The sequence below is a fragment of the Canis aureus genome, chromosome 4 (genome assembly GCF_053574225.1).
Source record: "Canis aureus isolate CA01 chromosome 4, VMU_Caureus_v.1.0, whole genome shotgun sequence".
Taxonomy (NCBI): Eukaryota; Metazoa; Chordata; class Mammalia; order Carnivora; family Canidae; genus Canis; species Canis aureus.
Window position 1 is genome coordinate 50,939,596 of NC_135614.1, and position 10,149 is coordinate 50,949,744.

The following is a 10,149-nucleotide window of genomic DNA, read 5'->3' on the forward strand; positions in this document are numbered from 1 at the left end:
CACTCTCCTTGTCATTCACAAATTTCCGACCATGCTGGCTGTTTTTCAGTCTGTAGACTAAACCGTGCTCTTCCCTAAAATATGGGGGTTTGAATTTACTGATTCTTTTGCACAAGATGTCCTCCCTTCTAGTGACTGTTCTATGCTTCATTTTAGAGATTAAAAGCCACTTGACTCTGAAAGGCAAATCCATATGCTTCAAACTGATATTACATAATGTTGCTTTTCATGGCCATGGTGACATTAAATGTTGGAAACAGGATGGAAACAATTGGCACAATTGGATGTCCACAGGGCTTGGAACCAAATCCATAGTTAAGATTCCAGTTGTACAATTTACGAGCTGTAACTGTTTGGATAAATTCCTTAACAATCTCCTAGCTTCATTCATTCAATTTTGCATTCACAAATTCATTCATTTGTTCATGCAGGCCCTGTTCTAGACGGTGCAGATTAAGCAGCGACCAAGACAGATAATACCTCTGCATTTTTTAAGCTTCCACTGATGATGGACAGACAGACAGACTGCAGACAGACTGCAGACAATGATACATGATATGACTCAAGCAGTGTCTTTTTTCTACAACTTGACCAATAAAGTCTTTCTTAGGAAGATTTTAACAAAGTGACAAATGTTATATAGTTAAATTAGACAGACTGTCAGCAAGCACCAATCCAGAAACAATACTGGAGTGCTTCAGGATTAAAATTTATAGATAATGAGACCATTTTACAAGGTTGCTGTTCTAGGAATTAAGTGAAGTGTAAGATATGCAGCATAGTGTGTGAAACCTGATCAGTACCAATAAATGTTAGTTTCCCTCCTTGTATTCCCTGGGATTAGTGAGGACTAAGAAAAAGACAAAATCACACTGATGTTGGCCAACACTGTTATTTCTTGCAAACTTATATGCTTCCTCTCAGAAAAAAGTTCTTTCTTTCCAAATTCTTGATAATATTTCTAATAGGATATTGATAGGTATTTCTAACAACAAGAATTTCCCAGTAATATAAAGTAAAAAAAAAAAAAGGACAGATTTAATTCTAATTAATTTTAGTCTGTGATCCATCATTTGCTAGTTATGTGATTTTTGTTTAAAACACCTCATCTTTTTGAGGTATAATTTTCTTACCTATAATAGACTTTCAATCATAAAGTTAACATGTGCCTATAATGTTACAGCCTGCTTAAGTATGTTACATGTGCTAACATATATTCTTCATAACCACTTCCTGATGTATTCACATGATTACTAATACCACTGTACAGATGAGGAATCTGAGGTACAGATAAGTAACTTGTCCAAAGTCACATCACATGAGTATAAGAATATTTGAAAAAGAATATTTGAAACTAGTCTACATATGATGAGTGAAATATTAATGCTTGTCATTATAAGCTATTGAGATTTTGTGACTGTTCATTATAACACAGCTGTTGTGCTGTCAAGTTTTAATAGACTTGTATGTTATAACTCTAGAGAGCTACTGTATAAGCATTCTCAAACATATTTTATTTAACATGTTCAATGTAACAATTACTATGTATAGGCAATGTTCCAGAAACTTTATAATTATTAATTAATTCTCATGTCAACACAAAGAGAAAAGTACCACTTACTATGGTATTTATGGACAATGGTACTATGTAATATATTTCCACTTAATAGCTAAGGGAACTTAATAGCTAAGTCACAGAACAATCAACCTGCCCAAGTTCACATAGCTATGATGTGGAAGAGGCTTTTTTAAAATTTATTTTTATTTTTTTTATTGGAGTTCAATTTGCCAACATATAGCATAACACCCAGTGCTCATCCCATCAAGTGCCCACCTCAGTGCCCATCACCCAGTTACCCCCACCCCCCTGCCCACCTCCCTTTCTACCACCCCTTGTTTGTTTCCCAGAGTTAGGAGTCTTTCAGGTTCTGTCTCCCTTTCTGATATTTCCCACTCATTTTTTTTTGTCTTTTCCTGGAAGAGGCTTTTAAATGAGGGAACTTGATTATGTGCTCCTGATCACTGTGCTATGATGACTTTCATGTATTTGATAGCATGCTCCACAAACCTTATACTAATTCTTTGCAGAATTCATGTGGCTAATTTCTGAATGTTGGAAATATGGTTCTCTTCAGTAAAGAAGGATCTCAGACAAAGTGTCTGAGATCTGGAGGACTACCATGAGCTTTGTAGGTGCTGGTTAGGCTATTAATTATTCCCTTGAATAAGAAGGATGTCATGTAGTATTTTTCTTATTATTCAACAATAATCTTTATCTTCCTTCTTTTAAGTGTTGTGTAGTCAAAACATTTGGATGACTAAAAATTTAAATGATGTTACCTAATGTTTTTGTCATAATTTAAATATAGCTCTCAAGTCTTGTTCCTGAAATTATTTCACTAGCATTTGTAAATGTATGTTGCATTAAGGTGCAGAAAGTGAATATCTCTTACCTTTCTTACTTTGAAAGTTCAGAGTTATTGGATTGCTTTAAAAACATTATCTATTGGCAAATTATGTGTATTAGCGTGGTACCACATGAGTGAGAAAACTTCAAATTTTGCATAATGCTGACCAAATAATACAAAACTCTCTGCAATTTATATGTACATATATTTTTAGCTTTCATAAGTATATCACTGTGACATAACAATACAAAGTATGTATTTTAGAAATAGTCTGAATTCTGATTTTCTCCCTTAGGGTCTTCCTATAGCTTCCAACCACTTGTTGAGACTAGTATCATAGTATCATAGGATTAATGCCTTGAAAAGTATTGTCAGTATTTCATCCCATGTCACTACACAAAAAACATTTAAAAAGAGAAAAATGTTTGCCCTCATGTTGTACCTTCTAGTGTCTCTTCACATGATCCTTCTTTAATGGGCATTTGAGAATATTTTAGAGAAAGAAGAATAAGCGTCACTCTGAATATGTCAACATCTTTAAAATTTTTTAAACCACAGTCGACTGTAAGTTTCTCCAATTATGATAATTGTTGTCTTTGCATAAAGGTCAGTGGAAGGTTGTTCTTGAAAGTGGTAAGGAACATTCTTACACTCCAGGTTTTTATATTTTTATAGTTTTTATATTTATATAGTTTAACCATACCATTTACTTATTAAGGATCACGTGAGCTTCTTCACCCATTCCATCCCACTCTTCCTAGAAACACTTGGTGCACATGCTAGCATTATAGTAGTTTTCTTAAAAAGAACTTTATTTTTTTGGTTCACAGCAGATTTGAGAGGAAGGTACAGAGATTTCTCAAATATCCCCTACTCCCACATAGGCACAATCTTCCCCTATTTTCAACATTCTCCACCAGAGTGGTACATTTGTTACAATTGTTGAACCTACATTGACACATCATTATCAATCAAAGTTCATATGTAGCATTTTCAGATGGGTCTTTTTTTCCCTCTTAATAGTATGCATTTAAATTTCCTCCGAGTCTTTTAATGGCTGATAGCTCATATCTCTTTAGCACTGAATAATGTTCCATTGTCTGGATGCGCCAAGTTTATTCATCCATTTACTTGCTATGAGACATCTTGGTTGCTTCCAAGTTTTGGTAATTATGAATGAAGCTGCTGTAAACATTCATGTGCAGAATTTTATGTGGATGTAAGTTTTCACCTCTTCTGGGTAAGTACCCAGGAGCATGATTGCTGGATCCTATGATAAGAGATTTAGTTTTGCAACCTACCATCAAACTGTCTTCCAAAGTGGCTGTGCCATTTTATATTCCCACTCTTTACAGTGTCTTTTGCAGAGCTGAAAATTTTAATTTTAATAAAGTCCAACTTACTATTTTTTCATATATCATGCCTTTGGTGTGATATCTAAAAAGTCACTGCCATACCCAAGGCCATCTATGTTTTCTTCTATGTTATCTTCTAGGAGTTTTATACTTTTGTGCTTTCAAATTCTATCTGTTATCCGGCAGCCCCGGTGGCGTAGCGGTTTGGCGCCGCCTGCAGCCTGGGGTGTGATCCTGAGGACGTGGGATTGAGTCCCACATCAGGTTCCCTGCATGGAGCCTGCTTCTCCCTCTGCCTCTCTGTCTCTATGAATAAATAAGTAAAATCTTCAAAAAAAATTAGATCTGTTATCAACTTTGAGGTAATTTTCATAAAGAGTGTAAGGTTCGTGTCTGTGTTCTTTTTTTTTTTTTTTCATGTAGGTTCCAAGTTATCTCAGCACCATTTTTTGAAAAGATTAACTTTTCTCCACTGTTTTGCTTGTTCCTTTGTCAAAGATCGGTTAACTATATTTATGTAGATCTGTTTCTGGGTTCTATATTCTGTTTTATTGATCTATTCTTTTGCCAATATTATGCTGTCTTGATTACTGCTGATTTATAGTTAAGTCATGAGGTTGGGGAATGTCAGTTCTCCAACTTTGTTCTTTAATATTGTGTTGGCTATTCTAGGTCTTTTGCCTCTTTTCATGAACTTTAGAATAAGTTTGTCGAGATCTACAAAATAACTTACTGAGATTTTCATTGGGATTGCATTGGTCCATGCTACTATTATGATTAATAAATTTTTTAGTTTTCTAAGTACTATTTCTATACTGAAGTGTTAAACAAACATCTTTAGGTTTTGTTTTAATCTATACCTAAGGACAGGAGTGCCATCTGCTGAATCATTGCTCACCTTTCCTATCTTCCCTAGGTTAAGATGTGAAGACATCAAACCCCTAGATTAAGATGTGAAGACTTCATGTGATACTTAAGGGTCCCATAAGCCTCAAAGGCATAATGGGTTGCTGGCACATTTTAGTGTACAAATAAGTCACTAAATTTGTCATCTTTAATTAATGTTTCATTAAATTGTAAGTTTTTAATTATTTAATTATTTTGTGCCTTTTTTTAATTTTTTTTTTTTTTTTTTTTTTTTTTTTTACAAGGCATCCTCAGGAACTTTCTATCTGGTTCTAAATTACATAGAGGGAAATAAAAAAATCTACCAAGGAGTGTTTTCAGAAATCACTTGTTTAAGTTTCATTGTTGTTTTGCCTATTTTAAAATTATGGTTGTTTTTCTAAATGGATGCAACACATACTAAACCTAACATAGTGAAAATTTAAGTAATTGAAACATGGAAAAATTAAAATGATAATCTTACTGTTCAAGTATGTCTGCCATTAATATTTTATTTCTCATTCTCTCAACTTTGTATTTAATAGAAAAATAAATATGACACATAGAAATTAATAGTTTTCCTCTTCATTAATGTCATAAAATAATGAACACTTTTGGAAATCCATATTCAAGGTAATAAACAGTGTGTTAATCTGGCACTACAGTTAATTCAATGTCCCTTAAATGAGATGGATTTACATGTGAGGCAGGCAGCAATTTAACAAAAGATTTTATTTACTTAATCTTTTTATAATGCTTCTGGATTTCAAGCATGCTTTCACCAGAACTAGAATCTTTTAAAAATTTAGTTACTATCATTTATATTCCAGATTGATAACTTTTTTCAGGTATGTAAATTGATTTGATTAGTAAGCCCTGCCCTTTAATATTTTTCAAATGGCATTTTCAATTCAGTTTAACAGGTAAGTTTTAACTGCTTGCCAAGGAAGATGCACATTATTAAGTATGGAACATTGTCCTTTTTTGTATGCTTATTACATTGTGAATAAGGCAAGATACACAGACACAGACACACAGACACACAGGCACATACAAAGTAGTGACATAATATGACATTGCTTAGACTTGGTGAAAATAAATAAGTCAAACAGAAATCTGATTGTTCCCTCCATCTATAGAAATACATGCTATGTGCTTCTGAGATCAGAAATGGGAATTTTCTTGTCTGGAGTCAGTGATAATGTCTAAAGAAGAGCCATTATCCACATGGTTTCCAGGCCTGAAGTACTATACTTCACATTGTATACTCATGTGGAATAATGAGAGACAGAAAAAGTAATTTTGCAGTATGTAGACTGATTACTTAAAGAGCAAGCTGAAACTGGATTTAGAGAGAAATTGATGAAAATGAAGGAAGAATGCCAGGTGCATATAGTAAAGCACCCCCTATATGTCCTGCCTCACACTCTGCACCTTCTCTTCAGTGTATGTGGTCAACAATATTTGTTGAATGATTAATGAGTCAGGTTTAACATTTTCTTGATGACTAGGAAGAAAAGCTGGCATTATCAATGGATATTATTTACATTGAGCTGATGAAGTTTTATTCTAAAATACATGTGCCTATAAAATATGAATACTCTCAGCTCCTGGTAACATGGGTAAATGTAAATTCAAGATTCAAAGGCTATTTATCTGCAGGCTGTTGAATGTGGACTTTTGAATTGAAAAGGTGATTTAAATGATGTTTAATTTTATGATTATTTTTCCAGTTTTAAGTAAATCATACTTAAATGACATGTTTTTTTTCCTAATGAAGCTACTATGCAGAGAGGAAAGTGAGGATAAAATCAGAAATGGGACCCAAATCAAGGAGGTATACATTCTAACTTATGCCCTCCTGAGGAAACTTTCTCAGCTTTATTCTTATCACAGGAGACTTAAAGGATTTAAAGAAATTCCTAATTTCGTTGGAAATAGTTTCTCACAATCTCTAAATAAATTAGTCCCCTTCAGTATTGCTCAGATATGCTATTTCTGCGATGGTCACATTTTTTAAAGCATAAGAAGAAACTAAGAAAATACAGAATCATAAGTTTAAATTCATTTAGTTAAGGAAAACTGCTTGTAGATTGTTTAAACGGTCTTCTTTCCTGAAGCAGATTTTTAACATACAATCTTATCTAAGTTTTCCGTATTTTATCACACAGCAATTCCAAGACTACTTTAATTATCAAGAGATTGATAGAAAGATGTGTCATTTAAAAGTAAAAAAAGATTCTAGGATGAAAATAATATTTGACAGTAAGAAACAGTTAATAAATGAGGTCAGAATTCTGCATTACATTTAGCTAGCTCTGTAAGTTTGGTCACATCCCCTTCTTTTCTCCGAACCTGTTTCCTGATCATTAAAACAAAGATACAGAAATAGAAGTGATCTATAAAATCTCTTCTACCTTTCATGTCCAAGTACTTTGCTTAAACCAAATAATCTACCCGACTTTGGAAAAAAAAAATTCCCATCACTTGCAGTTTCTGCCACCCACCTTCCCACTCTGCAGTCCTTGGGTCAGAATTCGCTAGCACAGCCCATGGATCACCCCTGTGTAAAGGCACACATAGTCCCCTTATGTGATAAGTTGTTTCCATGATAGCCAAGACTTATGGATACTTATGACCACTTGTGCACCTCACAGTGATAGGGTCCTAGTAGAGAGGACAATAATGTGAAGCACCACCCAGCTCCCAAGTGTCAGGGTATCACCACACACTACCGGGATTGTCAAATTGTTATCTCCCATAGATTGTAGGTTGCTTGAGGACTGAGACCATGTTTTATTCTTCTTGAGAAACACAAAGCCTAGTTCGGTGTTTTGTACATACTGAATGAATAAATGAAGGATGAATTAAATGTGTTACCCTTTATTGAGCAATTAATTCCTAGTTAGGTTTAACGTGGAAAACAAACTCATCGATCAGGTTTGATTGCTAGTGTCTCTTTGAAAACAGATCCTATGAAGCTAGATTCTCTGCCAGTGAATACAGGTGTATAAACACAGGTAGGAGGGAAGGGGCTAAAGGAAAAAAAAAAAGTCATGAAATCTGAAACTACAATGTTGTTACTTTTTTCAGGATGTAATTTGTTTTTCTCTTTTCGGTTTCAGGTGTTTTGAGTTAGTGAATGAAACTAAGTAAAACTCTGATATTTTCTTTTGGATCTTTTTAAAATGTAAAGAAGAAAAATCCTCTTTTGTTATTGGGAAAATATTTTGAGAGCCAAAATATAACTTGCAAAACTGAAATTTTAAAAGATTTCAGGAACTGATGCCCAAATCAATGATAAATTATTCATTTTAAAATTCATGCAGCCTATTTAATTTTTAAATCATTGTCTAAATATGTAATTATAATATAAGTATTTAGACAAAAATCCTCATTGTCACTTTTATTAGAGTCTCTGTTTATGTGCAGTTTACTAAATCTAAGCATGTAGTTAAATTCATCCATGAAAAATTTTCTGCATTAACAGCATTCACTCAACATATTTGTATATATTCCTTTTTAAAAATTTTACGTATTTATTTATTCATGAGAGACACACATAGAGAGAGGTAGAGACATAGGCAGGGGGAGAAGTAGGCTTTCTGCTGGGAGCCTGATGCAGGACTTGATCTGGATCACAGGATCATGCCTTGAGCTGAAGGCAGACACTCAACCACTGAGCCACCCAGGCATCCCTGTATATATTCCTATTATGTGTAAGACAGTGTCCTAGGTGCTGGTTAGTAAAAGTGAAAAAGTAGCCCAAAGCACTTTCATCCTAGTGGAAAGAGATCACATAAACAATATAAAAATTCTATACTTGGTTAAAAGGTATTAAGAGTTAAAGAGAAAAATAAAGCAAAAAAGGAGTATAGGAAATATGGATATGAAGGTGACATTTTAAGTAGAGGGACCATAGAAGATTCACTGAGCAGATGATAGCTGAGCAACATCTTGAAGTAAGTGAGGGAGAAAGTCCTGTGGTGCTTTGAAGAAATGTTCCAGACAGAAGGAACAGCAGGGGCAAAGTTACAACACACAATGCCCATGTGTTGAAGATGCTAAGGTGCCTTATGAAAAATGAGTGACTTAAAAAATAATTTTAAGAATTATTTACAAATAAAAAATCTTCAGAAAGGATGAATACCCACCATTTGCTTAGACGTGGATGGAACTGGAGGGTATTATACTGAGTGAAGTAAGTCAGTCGGAGAAGGACAATCATCACATGGTTTCACTCTTATGAGGAATATAAGAAATAGTAAAAGGCATTATAAGGGAAAGGAGGAGAACTGAGTGGGGGAAATTAGAGAGGGAGACAAACCATGAGAGACTCCTAACTCTGAGAAATGAATAAAGGGTTGAGGAAGGTGAGGTGGACTGGGGGGTTGGAGTAACTGGGTGATGGGCACCGAGGAGGGTACTTGATGGATGAGCACTGGGTGTTATACTATATGTTGGCAAATTGAACTTCAATAAAAACAAATTAAAAAAAAAAGGAAAAAGTCTTTCTCTTAAAGTTCTCACACATGGCACAAATATAAAATAAATAAGTCATGTGTCTATTCCTATATTTTATATCAGAATATTGCAGGAACAGAAAACAGGTACTTTCTAATCATAATCATAGCTGGGATTATGCCCATAGAACAGACCTTCAATACAAAGGCTTATAAATCAGATCAAGGACTAAGAAGTTTTTTGCCTCAACTTTCCTCTCCCTCTGTCTATAGAGTGTAAAATAATGTGTCTGCATTAACCTATATAGAATAGAACCGAGCCACAGAAAACACATGTGATTCTGTATTTTTTTTCCTGACATTGCTCCAAAGATAGTGTTCCTGCTTGAAAAATAAAGCAGATCGTTATGATGCCATCTGTATAATACAAGCAAGCAAAAATGCTATTAGAATGAGTTGCTGAGATAACTTAGCCAAGGCACCGCATCCACAGTTTCCCTGTCCATTGCACAACTAAGTAATGCTAGATCTTTCTTTCTTCTTTCTGCCTCTTCTCATTTTAATGGTCCTGTACACAATAAATTATTGATGTGGAATCCATATGATTAAACATACCCAAAGGGACTACCAGATCACTCTGCTCTGGTAAGTCCAAAGTTGCAGCCCCCTCACAGGCTCTCAGTGGACTCCACTTTTGTGTTGCCTGTAGACTGCACTCCCTCACTTTTGCTTGGCTCTCTCAGGTAGACATCTAAAATCCCCGAAAATTCATTCAGAATGTAATGATGAAGAAGACCTTCAAAGAGTATCTCTCCTAAGGGAAGAAGTCTGAAAGATAGAGTCTACTTTCTAGTCAGCTGTCAGAAAGGCTGACTTTCTCCCCTGGTCTGTTATTTTCTGTCACCTGGGCATTCTCTAAAACAAGCCAGGCTCCTGGATAAAAGGAACAAAAAGTATTAACACAGCCCACTGTTCTTTCTTATGGTTTATTAACAGAAACACTTAAACATAGGAGCAGAGGATGTCAGTGTCTGCTAG